The sequence below is a fragment of the Sus scrofa genome, chromosome 5 (genome assembly GCF_000003025.6).
Source record: "Sus scrofa isolate TJ Tabasco breed Duroc chromosome 5, Sscrofa11.1, whole genome shotgun sequence".
Taxonomy (NCBI): domain Eukaryota; kingdom Metazoa; phylum Chordata; class Mammalia; order Artiodactyla; family Suidae; genus Sus; species Sus scrofa.
The window spans coordinates 102,380,896-102,394,890 of record NC_010447.5 but is presented as its reverse complement, the minus strand read 5'-3'; the positions used below and the strand labels follow the sequence as shown (position 1 = coordinate 102,394,890).

The window sequence follows — 13,995 nt, the reverse complement described above, 5'->3', positions numbered from 1 at the left end:
CGCCCTGCTCTGCTGTCACAACTCCACCGGGTCAAACGGCCAAAGACAAACTTCTGCCTCTCCTTCCCCGCTGCTACATTTTCAAAACCCCTCTGCCTGCAAACCCACAAACATCGGAACTCCTAGGGTGGTGTTGCGTTCTGGGCATGCTCAGTATTAGGGCAGGTTTTGATTGAAAGTAAAAAAAAAAAAAAAAAAAAAAAAAAAAAAAGAAAGAAAAAGAAAGGGAAAAAATAGCTTTGTATTATGCTGTCTCTGTGGCTCTCCTCCGGTGCTTATGGCTTGCTGAACAGGTTGCGGGGCATTCCGGTGACTACCCAGAGGTTAATCGGATGCCCTTGATTGCGTCTCCTTGGATTCGGTCCCCCTCTTAGATCGCCCCCTCCCCCACCCCTCCTCCACCCCTCCTCAGGTCCCCGTCCGCTGTGGGGATGGAGAGACACTAACAGAACTGGGATGGGCATGTTGGCTGAGCGGATCCACCTATTATTAGTGCGCTGGGATTGGCTCCTCGGCACAGCGTACCCTGAGGTGGAACCAATCAGGTGGCGAGGGCTGGGAGATGATGGGCGGCCGCCTCCTCGCTGGAGGGATTCCTGGAGAAGCTGCAGTGTGGGGATGCTCTAGACCGAGTACTGCCCCCAGTGTCTTTCCACCTCCTTCTTCTGCAGGGGCAGCAGCGGCGGCAGCACTTGGCAGCGGCAACTTGCGGCTGCACCCCGGGCGAGCCCCCTAGGGAGGTGCTCCACTGAGAGGGGGGCTCAGTGCCCCGAAGAGGTGTGTGTTGGGTGGGGGCGGCCAGCTGGGACCAGCTGGTGGCCCTGGTAAACCTCCCACACACCCACACCCACACACCCCTTTTGTGTTGCAGGCTGCCCCTCCAAGAGCAGAGGCAGCAAGAGGACGAGTGTACCTCGCACCGGTCCACACAGGGAAAGCAGTAGGGACGGAGCCCGGCACCGCCTCCTGGTCCTCCCTCCAGGTAAGTCAGCGGGACTGGCCGCACAGCCCCATCAGCGGTGCCTGTTTGCTTCAATCCGCCCGCAAGATTTCGTTCTTGGTACACTTGGGTTTTAGTGGTGGGAGACTGAGACCTGGAGAGGGAGCTCCGGCCGGCCTATTGTGAGCTACATAATGAGTCCACATGTGCATCTCCTGGAGAAGCACTTTGCACAGCGCCCGTGATTTCGAGCCCGGAGTTGATGTTGGGCATCCCCCATCTTCTTCCTCTCCTCCTTCCCTCGCCTCCGTCCCCCACACCCAGTCTCACTCTCTCACCTCCCCCCAACCCTTTCTCAGTCTCTCATCCTCGCCCTCCTCCCATCCAAAGCAGGCACAGTGCTTCTCCTCCCCAGGAGAAGACTGCCTTTTCTCAGAGGAAAGAGGGAGGTGGTGAAGAAAGAAGAAAGATTTCTTTCTGCCCAGGGGGATAAGAACAAGACAGAATACAACCTCTGCGAAAATTAGAGCACAGAAAGCAATTAGACAGAATAAAGGAAGTAGACAAGCCTTGCAGTGCAGCCCGGGCTGTCAGAGAGGGAAGCGTCAAGTTTGACTTGATCTCCTCTTTGCAAGAGGCTATGTCTGTCACTTGATTCGTTCAAAGGGAACAAAAATAAACCACCAATCCATCCCACTTTCAGCTGCTTAATTCCTGTTGCCTTTAACTGCCAACCACCCGACTTTTCCTGTTTCCATCTGTCCTTTGGGGCTCACTGTTTGCTGTGGTCCGTCAATGGTAATATCTCAACTTTTGAGGGGTTTCTCGAGTAGAGAAAAAAAATTAAAAACAAATTATTACTTTCTGAGGTTCTCTGGTAGGGCCTTTATGTTGAAGTAAAAGGACAACAACAGAAAAATAAACTGTAAAGTTCCAAAACATTTGTGACACCAGGAGGTAAGGAGACTTGGGTTTCTACTTTGAGAAAGCTAATCTGGTTAGCTTTGTGTCCATGTTGATTTTGACTTTCTTGAATATTAACCCTTTGAAATAAAAGCAAACATTTAACTTCTGTGTTAAAGCTGCATTTGTGTATAAATTGTGATTTTTGTTCCACATTTCACCTTTTGCATTTTATTGCTTGCCTATCAAATTCATGCCTTGCCTTATTTTCTTTTAATAAGGATATTTAATAGATGTAAATATGATGCTTACGCAATTTAGGTACTCCATTTCGAAGGCTCATGGAAGCCCAGCTGTCCAAGAATACTCTTGAACTGGAACAAAGTTGAGAAAGTAATGGTAGGAAGATAGTCTTAGGTTTAAAAAAACCTTAAAGGGGGAAATATTTTTGCTTTCATGTCTTAGTATTATACAGAAAGATATCAAAACAACTATGTACCCTGGCTGCCTGCATGATAGGTCAACTGAAAGGTACTTGTTGGACAGAGCCTTGAGGGTAGCCTCGGAAATTTCTAATTCCATAAGCGATGGTAGAAGCTTTCCTTTGCTGTTGTTCATCAGAGACAGCTAAGTGATGACTGTCAGATGGGAGGAGGTAGAGAGAAGTGCTTAGTTTAATGTAATTGGAAAGCATTCCAGGTGAATCCTCCATGGGTGTAGAGAAGCCAGCAGATATTAATGTCCAGATAAATCTTTTCCTTTGTTTTATCAGGGGAGATGCCAAGTCATATTTTTTTCACCTGTCCACTCGGAATGAGAAAAGGGAATCTTCTTTCTCAACTCTGCCTGATCTTCCACACTAGTCTGTGCACCCCAGAAAGTATTTTTTCAACAGATATCTTTAGTGGACAAGTTTATACAGTGACCTAGAGAAGAACTGGTTTCATTTCTCGGCAGCATGATATGTTTTATTTTCTAAACAATTTTCCGTTTGAAACACTTAATCTTTCCTATTTAAGTAGAATTACCTAGAGTCACAAAAACAGGATTTTCTTTCTAGGGCCTTAACATTTAAATACTCCCCCCCCCCCTTTTTAACCTGGTATATCTGTTGAAAGCTAACTCTAATTTTTAGAGGTGCCACCTTTTGGTTACAAGGACAAAAGGACGGTCACTTAACTGCCTCATGTGTGTACAACTAAATTTACAAGTTTATGCATGAAAAGATAGTCAAAGAGAAACCAACTGATTTCCAAGCGAACAAAATAAGATTTTATTTGCTTGTTTTCCCACTGTCGTAGGAAACAAAACTTTGGGCTTAGTTCGTGACATTTATGGAAATGAGTCTTAAAGTTTAATTTTAGAAGTGGTGCATAAGCCATATGCATATGAGTATTTGGTTTTTCACTTCCAAAAAAATTAAGTCTTTATATACTGAAAGTGAGAACTAATTCCAATATAGAGTGGATTGAGCGCAGACTTTAAATGGTAAATAACAGGAAATTATTACCCTGTCATCCCATGAAATGTTCTCGTGTAACCGTTTCATACAACCTTCATCTTTTCTCCTTTTAAAAGAATATCTTAGTAGAGCTTATTAGTCTTTCAGAGCAAACATGGCAGTTAGACTTTAATGTATTTTTATCAGAACTAAATGTTGCTCCTCTACAAGGGAAATCCTAAAATGCTAATTCCATGAAATACCACTTGAGAATTGTGGCAGAGTAGTTTTGAACTTCATTTTATAATGGAGGATATTAGTTATGCCGTCTGGTCAAATTGTCAGATAGTTCTAATCAAGAAATGTGAAAATGGATAGCATCATACTTATAACATTTGCCTATTAGACTTGGTGCTAACTGAAAATAAAACTACAATATAGTAGCTTCTCTGTTATTGTATTTGCAGAATGAACTGGATGATTAATTAATAAAATGCAGAATGTGTTAGAAATCTGAAAGCTAATTTGAACTTCCTTTTGGCCTAATGACACCATGAACATAATATCAATTTATCTCTCTTGAGTTCAGTATACTAAATCTATTTATAGTGAATTCCCAAAACAGGTTTTTACAGCCATCTAATCTTAAAAAACTCACACTTTACTCAGACGATTACGTGAGCATGAAATACTTATATATCTTATGATTTCCAGTGTGTGTAACAGCTAGAAAGAGATACCATTAATTCCAAATTGGAACATAATATTTCTTTTCCTAATGGTAGTGATTAAATGACTTGGAGAACAAAAGCAAAAAACAAAACAAACAAACAAAAAACCCAGTGGGTTACATAACGGAGCAGATTTGTTCTAATAGTACAGAAGTCCAAGACCAAAGTTAGACTTCCATAGCATAAGGTAGGTGTAGGTTTTACAAGCACGTTTTGCTAAAAAGTAATGCTTTCTAAAATTAAATACCTGAAACACTTGTGATTTAAAAAAATTTTAATGATTTGCTTGTCATAAATATGTCTCAGCAGAAGTTTAATCTATGAGATGCTTTCTAACTGAATTTGTTTGCCATTGAAATTGATCAAAGCTTTTAAAATAAAAATGAAGTATGTGTCAGTCTAAATAAATAAATCATTTCAACGAGCATTTGAAGATATATACATGTGTACATATGTATGTATGTATGTTTTAAATTTTGTAACATTTTCTAAAAGGATTTCAGGCTGATGGACAGTAGCATAAAATCAGCTGAAACTTAGGGGTACTCCTGTAAAAAGTGCTTTTCAAAGAAAGATGACAATGTCTGAGGGATGCTTTTATTATTTCTTTGGTTGAAAAGATTAGGAATACCTAGAGGCAGAACTAATGGGATGCTGGATCTTTCCCTTTATATGGCCTTTCTGTGGCTTGGGAAGAAGTGATTTTTATATGAATCACGGGTTTAAAAAAAAAAAACCTCTCAGTACAAGATGCACTTTTATAGACAGGTATAGTCAACTGAAATAATATTTTCATATGATTTGGCCATAACCGGGTAATAGAGTGCCTACCTTGCTAAGGTTTTTATCAGGTGCTTCACTGTTTGCCTAAAGGTAAACTCGGTCTTACTCTTTTAGGTAATTGACATGATTATCCGTGCTTTTCTGGTGGGGAGTTTAGATCAGTATCCTTAATAATTCCCTTATAAATAATCAGTATTTTTTCATAATATTTTTATAAACTTGATTCAAACCTCCCCACTAAATGTGGCCATTTTTTGAAAAGCAGGAATTTCATTTTTCCAATCTGAAGAAAACAGTGTTTTTCCTTCGGCTTCTCTGTCATTTGAGGAGAGTTCTTGAAGAACCACTTTTATACCAACTATTAAGATAAACTGTGTAGCCGGGCATGTGAACATCTTTCTATTCCTATGTGTCAGTATAAGACAATAAATGTATTTTAAGTAATATTGGAAATATAGTCATGCTCTCTGATGGAAGTAAGAAGGCATGCAGCTCTTTCTTGTATATATGAATAAAACTTTAGCCATTGCTATATAATTTTTTTAAAAAAAACTTCCATTTTAAAGGGTGCAATGAGAAATATTGCTATGTTGCAGAAAGAATAAGCACCAGGGATGTTATTTGCTTAGTTTTACATAGAATTACAGAGGTCTTAGTGTAAAAAGCCTCTACTTTTAAATCATCTGCTTTCCAAATTTAAAAACAACATTTAAGGGAGTTCTAAAACAAATCGAAACCTACATTAGAATAAAAATAGTACGTTTGTGATTGTGTTAGAAGTAAATTTTCTCCCATGTCTTATGAAAAATGCAAAGCGGACGAAAAATATTTCTATACTTTCTATATTTACACCACAACTTCTAATTGTTTAGCACTAGCTCTGATTGTCTTTGGGTTTGTTTTGACTCTTCAAACATACTCAATGCTTGGAAGAGGTGTGGCACGCTGGTTGCCGTAACTTGCCAGTACTGTAAAGAGAGGAAGTCAAAGATCACCTTTTTTGGTTACTGCTATTGTGGAGATGAAAAGACACAAGTCATTCCCGTTTTGGTCGTACGGGAAATATGTTGAACATTTTGCTTACGCACCTAGGGAGTCATGTTAAAGAGAGCTCTGGAAGGTTGTAAAGCCTTTTTTATTGTAAGTGCCGTCTATGTTTTAGCTGTTTGTATAAAATGGGAGCTGCAAAATTTCCCTGTAGAATCAGAATGGTCTTTTCTCAGCAAGCATAAGAATTTGGTGAAATAATTAATTCGGTTTATTGAATAATTTGGTTAAAATAGAATTTCCTAGCCATCCTGTCAGATGACATTTCATTGTACCTGCTAGATCTCAGCCCTGCTGCAGTAGCCCTCAAACTGGGCCTAGGACATTGAAGTAAGTGCCTCAGTCGAGAATGAGTTTTGGTTGAACTATCCAGTTAATCAAATCCAGGTATGGTACTCAAACTTGATCTTGTCTCATCTCATTAAACCGGTTTCTCTGTGGAGCAGTATAGCTTTGCTTCTAATTCTGAAATGCTTAGAGTTCATGTAATGCAGTATTACTTTTGCCAAAGGGTATTACGTAAGTAAAAAGAGATGAGTGTTGTTTTCTGCAATAGATAAATGTTTTCTTTTTCTTTCTAAATCATTCACCTAATTAATCAAGGATAAAATGCATATAGGCACTTAAACACAAATAGAATCGGAGAGTTATTTAAAGATGAAAATTTCTGATATTGCGGTTGCTTAAATGAGACATACTGTTTCTTCTCTCTTCCCACAAACACCCCCAGACTACAACCACCTTTTCTGTCACAGGTGAATAAAGAGGAAAGCAGGCAGACCCACTTCATACCTCTGGGGACAGTTCCCTGGGTGTGGCCTCCAGGGGACAGCCTCCTGTTTTTACCAGAGGCCCGTCTCCTTTCTGGGCCAGCCTCCTTGCTTGTCAGTCCAGGCCTCAAGGACGCAGATAATTGGATTTAGTAATTGCTACTTTGAGATTTAGTGGCATATTTTGATCAACGTGAAGGCAAAAGCACGTGGAAATACACAGACAAAACGTGTTCAGCTATACCAAACTTAGTTTAATGCCATTAAGATGTGATGTGGAATCTTACAGGATAATTGATAAAATAGCTTTTCTTTCATGGAATTTCTTTTGATTACTCACAAGTGATGCAAGCAAAATATGTTCTTAAACCATCAGTCAGTATAACCTTTTTTTTACTGTTAACACCAGTGGATAAAGCTGAAATAATTATTAAAAAGAATGTCAAATCCCTAGATTGGCTTTAATACTTCCAAAACCCACCTGGCCTGTTATGGAGACCCTTAAATATTCACATACCTCATCCTGATCATCGCAGATACTTGAGAAATGGTGTGTTTTTCTATAGAATCTCTGGATATTATTTGTGAAACACCACTTGGGGTTGCTTTTAAGATGCGTTGTTACTGATCTTTTTCCAGATGTAATTTTCAGGAAAGTAAAAGTGTAAACAATACTGCATCCCAACATCAGGGTATGCTCACTAAAATGTCTGTTTAGAATCGTTTGCTCTTTTCTTGAGGAGAAAGAGTCAATTAAGTATATATTTTTTTCCTCTTGATGTGCCGCCCCCCAGTAATTTATGTATTCTAAACAGTGACTAGGTCCTTGTTCTCCGCCTGTGAAATATGGAAGCTGCTTATTTTTGAGGCAGAAAAATGTCATTAACAAATAGTATTTAGACAAATGACTTAATGGCCTTTGAAGCAGGACAAAGGATAGAACACAGGTTACTAAGACCCAGCTGAGCTCCTCTAGCAAGCAGGTTTTGAGTAGCAGGATTTTTAGGAAGATAAGATGACACAATTTCTCAGGAGAAAGACAAGGTTGCAAAGCATTGAATCTGTTTCTGATTGGGAGCGTCTGCCAGAGCCTGGTTTTACAAGGCTGGCTTTCTGCTTAATCCCTCGCATTTTTATCAGATTTGAGGAGTGAATAAAGTGAACCATTGGGCATTAGACCATATTTCTAGAGCCCCAGAATCTCTTCTATAAATAGGAAAACATCACTATCCTACTTTAACCAATGTCCAGTATCCAAGGCCACAAGTTTTATACTTAGACATACCTAAACTAGACCATTACATGTGTGAGTTTTATCTGCCTATGTACAAGAAATTCTTACGCTGAAACTTTTAGTTAACAATGTGACATTACAGGTAAGATACCTACGTTTAGTGTTTTTTTTTAAATTATAGTATTAAATTTAAAATGCCAAACAATTACCTTGATAGTTGAGCTTAATCATTCAAGAAAGTGACATCTCAACAAAAGACATGCATATTCCTAAATTGTTCAAAACTGCCCTACTTTTATTTTATTCTATTTTATTTTTTTTATTTTCCCACTGTACAGCAAGGGGGTCAGGTTATCCTTACATGTATACATTACAATTACAGTTTTTCCCCCACCCAAAACTGCCCTACTTTTAAATTGTGATGGAGAAAAGTACTTAACAGACAAGTTTCCGGGTCCCCACCACCACCCCCCCCGGGACTCATAGGTACTTTCCAAACCATCCTTAGATAGCACAAAATGAATATTAATAATAGGACAGAGCTGACTCCTTCACGACAAAGCAGAAGAGACAAGTTCTGTTACGCCTTTGGGAATCTGTTTGACTGTTTATATATTGAACACATAGAAACAGTTTGATTTCTTTGACTTCTGGACTTTAAGACCCATATGCTTCGAAGCGTGTTACTGCTCACAGCCAGAGTGGAAGAGATTTGTTCAGCTCTCCAGCTAAGTGCATCATATAGTAATTCTCCTGCATTCGCTTTTTCCCTGACATTTTCTTCCTTTCTCATCTCTTTTCTTCCTGCCTTCCCTCTTCTTTTCTTCTTCGTCTTCGTATGCTAGCCTGTCCTCATGAATTATGTTCCTGTAGAATCCCTGGGAGCTTGGTGTGCTAGACGCCACACCGATCTCTCCCTGCTAAATTTACTGTTTGTCAGCAATCAAGAAAGTTCATACTTAATTTGTATACATTTTAGGTGAATTTTATAAAACATGTACAGATATATAAGGGAGCAGCCTCTTAATTTACTTAGATAATTGGCACACTTAAATGGAGTGTGCCATGATTTGAATGTTTCTAAGACCTTACATGTAAAGACTAGCCTGCTGGTAATTTTTAAAATAAAAGTAACTGAAGAGAGGGAGAGAGAGAGAACAATGATGCTTAAAAGCCCAAACAAATGGCATGTACTTTAGGCACTATTTTTTTTTCTCTTTTGCTCTTCTAGTGATAATATTTATGCCATTGGTTTCCTGACAGTTGTGTCTCACTATATTTTAAACAATTGTATCGCCTTATTTTTGATAATGAAAAGAGTCTGCACTTCACAGATACAATACAGGAGACTCAGAAGTTAAGTTTCCTGCCTGCAACAACACACTTAAGAAGTCTTTTATAATTTTCACCTCCTGAGTCATACTGCCTTAGCACTTAATAAAGAAAACAATGAGTATGTTTTTATTCCCTCACTATGTAAGAGCTAGTTTGCTCTTTCTTACCAAAAATAAAAACAAAAGTCTAACATCTCACTGAATATTGGAGATAGTCTTTTTCTTCACATCGAAAAGAGATGGAAAATTTAATATGCTGCCTTTAATTTTGTGACTCTAACTTTGGAATGAATCGTACTTGTATTTTGAAATGATTCAAGGAACATCTCTCTATAAGAGAAGTCACCTAGCTTGAGTCACTAGGCTTACTTGGCCATCAGTCATTACTATATCACGGTGCTGTTAGATATTTTCATTTGTTTCTTTATTTGTAAACTATATAATCATAAGCTACCTCCTAGCATAAACAAAGGAGTCGGAGGATGAGTGCTGCAGCTTTAGTGAAAGCTTCCCAGTCTCGTGTCTCATTATTTTTCTCATTGGTGCTTTAACACACACAGCTTCTCACTGTTTCCTGAACCCAGCAGTGATGGAAGCTGCTGGATCTCTGATGCTTTTTCTCTGATATTTCAAGGTAGAAAGGGCTAAGCAGGGAGCATATCAAGCCCTGATTATGATACAGCCCTAATGTGGAGTTCCTCAGTGAGTAGTTCTTTATGTTAGGAATCAAACACGTTTGGGAATGATTGCCAATAGCCATACTCATTGCAGTGTAGATTATCATAATTGACTTCCTAACTGATCTGATTTAGGGAAACAGAAGTTTCAGGTGGGAAAGGCTTATAGAAAGAATGCAAGATTAATTGGAACATAAGATAGGTATTTATGGGATTTGGGGACAAACACAGGTTAATCATAATCTTATGAATTACTATGTCAGGCACTTTTTTAATGTACTTTCCATGCTTCATTCCCTTTAATACTCCCAAGAATATTATGAGATTGGTACTAATTTATAATTTTTAAATGAGAAAAATGTGAAGAAGTTACTTGCCAATGTCCCACAACTGTTATGTAGTAGGAGCTGGATTCAAACCCAAAGTAGTCTATTCCTAGAGGCAGTACTCAAATATGAGAAATGATAGAATCATTAAACTCGTCATGGGTAGAAGATACAGAACAGGCGACAGCAAAGAGGTAGAAGTAATTGAAAGATGTTGAAGAGTCATCAGCAAACTTTACTTCATAGTTTGATCAATAAGACCACCATGCGAGTTCCTCTTGTGGCTCAGTGGAAACGAACCTGACTAGTATTTATGAGGATGCAGATTCAATCCTTGGCCTTGTTCAGTGGGTTAAGGATCCAGCATTCTCACGAGCTGTGGTGTAGATCACAGACACATCTTGGATCTGGCATGGCTGTGACACAGGGCATAGGCCAGCAGCTGCATCTCCGGTTTGACCTCTAGCCTGGGAACTTCCATATGCTGCACCCGCAGCCCTTAAAAAAAAAAAAAAAAAAAAAAAAAAAAAAAGGACTATCCCAGCATGTGCTAAAACCATGAAATTTGGAGTTTTGTATGCCTTGATACAGAAACCTAATCTGCCATGGTGAGCCTCACTAAGATATTTCACTACTGAAAGTATCATTCCACCAGGAAAATTAATGTAATCTTGTTTGCAAATTGTCTTGTACTCTTTGGGTAAATGGTAGCTCTGACCACCCTTTCCCCCCTTTTTATTACTCAGGAACTCTCAATTTCAAAAACGCCACCTAACTCAAAATGGCATAGGAGAAGAGGAATTTAGAGCTCATGTTACCATACACATCCAAGAATATTCTGGCTTTCACCTAGCTGGCAAGGGGAAATCAAACCATATGACCAGGACCAGGTCTACTGCCCCCCAAGCCCTGCCCCACTCTACCTCCTGTCTTAGTTCTGCTTCCCTCTGCCATTGCTTTATTTAGAATCAGGCTCTTTCTTTGCAGTGATAAGAACATTCCCAGTAACTAGGCTTATGCAAGAAATCTCCATGAAAAGAGAGCATATTTTTTTCAAAAATCTTTAGGATGATTATGACTGGGTCACATGCTTTGAATACATCACTGTGGTGAAAGGCTATGAAATATATTTTTCTAGCCCAAGCTTTAGGTCATCCCTGGACTTGAGAATTGTACAGAGCATCACTCAACTACATAGAAAGAAGGAAATGATTAGATTTAGGGCAGGCACAACAACAAACGTCTAGCTCCTAAGGTGTGGGCACTGACCAGGCAGAGAGGATGCCTGCTGGCATGAATGCTGGAGGAGGCTCCTGGAGGTCCCTTATTTATCCTGGCACTAATCCCTTGGAGGATGGGTCAGGGTAAGATTCGGGGAATTCTGGGGAAAGGTCCACAGCAGTTGAAAATGTAGAGAGGCGTGACACTCAGAAGCCTTGAAGCAATGGCCATTTACAAAGCGTGGAAGTAGTAATTTAACAACCCATACGATTATGCCAGTGTGAAAAAGCCGAATATCAGAGACTGATGGCTGAGTTTAGTGTCATTTAACTCTATTTGGGACCTTGTCTTATTGTCTTGTCTGTTTTTTTAATACAGTGGGAAGATACTGAGAAGACTTGAGGATTCGTAGATTCAGAGCTCAGTAGGGCTGAGAAGAGCCCATTAAAGATATGTATAGGATCCCCGATGCATATGCAATACTTCGAAGTTTCATTAGTTTTGGGTAGCATTGGTTCTTTTCAGGAGTTTATAGAGTTTTATTTTACAATTACCCCTCCTACCTATGTATTGGTATAGGTGCAACAGAACCTGTTTGCACAAAAGCATTATACATTTTTTCCTTGCTATACCCTAAACTGAAAGGGAACTATTTAAGAATAATGCCCTTCTTCCTTAAGTGCCATGATGTGCCTGTTACATGTCAAGCGTTCTTTTGGGTGCTGGGAATACAGAAGCCAGTGTAGTAGACAAGTTCCTTATTTTTCAGGGAGCTGGCATCTTAGGGAAGGAGAAAGACAGTTGAAAACAACACCAGAATATAACTAAGGTAGTTTTCATGTGTTGAGAAATGCTCCGACATAATAAAACAAGCTCATAGATCAAACAAAGTAAAATTAAGGATTCTAGTCAACAAAAAATATGTAAGTAGGAAACAAAAGAAGGAACCAGCTAAGTAAACATCAGGAGACTGAGCAAGGTAGACAGAGGAAACCCCAGGTACAGGAGCTCAGCAGTGGGAGTGAGTTTGCTCTATTCACAGAATAGATAAAAGGCAAATGTAGCTGCAGTTGTAAAGATACTGGTTTCATGAGTATAAGCCTGCTTTAATATTTTAACTAAAAGCAATCTGCAAGCATTATTAAAGATACTTTCAAAACAAGATGATCGCACATCACCTCAACATTATTTAACTATATGTGGTCTCTTATTTCTGTGTAATGCATTTCCAGTCTGTGTTCACATGCTGACTTTCTTTTTCTTTTTTTTCTTTTCAGGGCCGCATCCTTGGCATATGGAAGCTCCCACGCTAGGGGTCGAATCAGAGCTACATCTGCTGGCCTATACCACAGCCAGAGCAATGTAGGATCCAGATCCAAGCTCCATCTGTGACCTACAACCACAGCTCACAGCAATGCCGGGATCGAACCCGGATGCTCATGGGTACTAGTTGGATTTGTCTCACTGTGCCATTTCAGTTATGGAATACATGGCTACATCCACCCTGACTTTCGAGATACATTCCCAGGGGTCTTACAGGCATATATTTTTATCCTCCATTTTCATCTTTGGAAGGGTAATTTTTTTATGACATAGATTCCTCAGATGCTTTCTGTATATCTTTGTTAAATCTTAATAACCTTTCTCCTTTTGCCCACATTTCTAAGGGAACTGAATACCCAGCCTACCCTCAGTTTTATTGTTTCTCTAAATTTAAATGAACACCTTGGCTTTTCATCACAATAATGTTATTTTTCCGTGTAATTTCCTTTTGAGTATATATTTGATTATATCCTACAAAACTCAAGTTTAGATTTTGAAACAAAAGTAAACGCTGAAAACATAATGAAACAAATCATTTCATGTTGATTATCCTTTATCAACATGGGTCTCAGCATTAACCGGAAATTATTTTTCCTCTATCTTGTTTCATATCCTGGTTTTAAGAACTCAATAGCCCAAGTACATCTAGGTCGCTCTCTGACAGTAAACTGGGTGCCTGCAGAAGCATATCAACTTCTGTGAGACCGCAGTACCACGCAATATGCGACAGCAGTAATGAAGTAATAAGTACAGCAGCAGCCTTAAATGGCCCTCTTTTCCCCCCTAAGACTCCTATAGATGTTATATGCTGATAACAGCGTATTTTGTAAAGGGACTGTTCTTTGCTGAACTCACACAAAACCAGCTATATGTGAATAGAGTAAGAATGTTATAATAGACTTTCTTACTGATAAATGATTTACCCTATGTTTTTCTTATCTGTGGAAACTAAGCTCTTTTTTTATTTTTTATATTTTTTTTGTTTTTTAGGGCCACACCTGTAGCATATGGAAGTTCCCAGGCTAAGCCACGATGGGAACTCTCAACAAAGCTCTTTTGTATCCTAAATATCTTACATTTTACTAGATCTATACAAATATACTTGCGAATAGAATATATTTAGATTTTTTAATGTATCTGATCACTCCATTAAATGCAAGTTTTTTAAGGATTTTTCAGTTATTTTTTAAATAATCTTTTGACTCTAGTGCCACAAGAAGTAGGAAGAGAACATTGCATAAAATACTTATTGAATGCATGAATGA

General features: G+C 39.0%; 1 protein-coding gene across 1 annotated transcript in view; it reads left to right on the top strand.

The window, feature by feature from the left end:
• SYT1 (synaptotagmin 1) overlaps positions 581-13,995 on the top strand; it is a 522,998-nt gene continuing 509,583 nt past the window's right edge. Inside the window, 1 exon segment of the mRNA XM_005652622.3 lies at positions 581-982. The gene's annotated coding sequence lies outside the window, so the exon portion shown is untranslated.